Consider the following 969-nt stretch of genomic DNA (forward strand, 5'->3'; position numbering starts at 1 on the left):
CCAGTCCCTACACCCCTTTCCTATCTCTGTCATCTCCTCCAGCCCCTACACACCCTCCCTATCCCCGTCACCCCCTCCAGCCCCTACACACCCTCCCTATCTCTGTCCCCTCCTCCAGACCTACCTTATCTCTGTAATCTCCTCCAGCCCCTCGATCCCTATCGCTGTGACCTCCTCCAGTTCTGTGTACTCCTCTATGTTTGTCCAAATCACTCTTCTGGTTTCCATTGCATCATTTGTCTGTTGCCATTGCTCTGGAGGTCTCTCTATAAACCTCTCTGTCATATTCCATTTGTCAACTCAGTGTGGCAAGGTTCTGACCATCTGTTCCGAACATCCTTTCAATATTGAAAGTTGCAATGGTGTCTGCTTCCACCATCTCCTCTGGCAACTCATTCCTGGCACTCACCATCCTTTACATGGAAAACATACCTCACACATCTCTTTCAAACTAACCCCCCGCCAAACTGCACCTTGAACCTGTATCCCCTAGCAATTGACCCCTCCACCCTCGGGAAAAAGCCTCATACTTCCCACTCTATCCATGTCATTCACAATCTTATAAACTTCCACCAGGCTGCCCCCTCAACCTCCTGTGTTCCAGTGACAACAAACTCAGTCTATCTAATCTATCTTCATAGCTAAAATCCCCTACACCAGGCAATATGCTGGTAAACTTCTGTACTCTCTCCAAAGCATCTGCATCCTTCTGGAAGTGTGGTGACCAGAAATGTACACAATATTCCAAGTGTGGCCTTACTAAAGTTCTATAAAGCTGCAGTATAACGTGCCCTATCTTTACATTCAATGCCCCTCCCAATGAAGTCAGGTATGCCATTGGCCTTTTTCACTACCTTAGCCCTTCAGTGATCTGTGCACCTGCACATCCAAATCCCTCTGTGTATCAATACTCCTAAAGGTTCCGCCATTAAATGTATAATTTCTATCTGCACTTGACCTTCCAAAATA

The sequence above is a fragment of the Chiloscyllium plagiosum genome, chromosome 51 (genome assembly GCF_004010195.1).
Source record: "Chiloscyllium plagiosum isolate BGI_BamShark_2017 chromosome 51, ASM401019v2, whole genome shotgun sequence".
Taxonomy (NCBI): Eukaryota; Metazoa; Chordata; class Chondrichthyes; order Orectolobiformes; family Hemiscylliidae; genus Chiloscyllium; species Chiloscyllium plagiosum.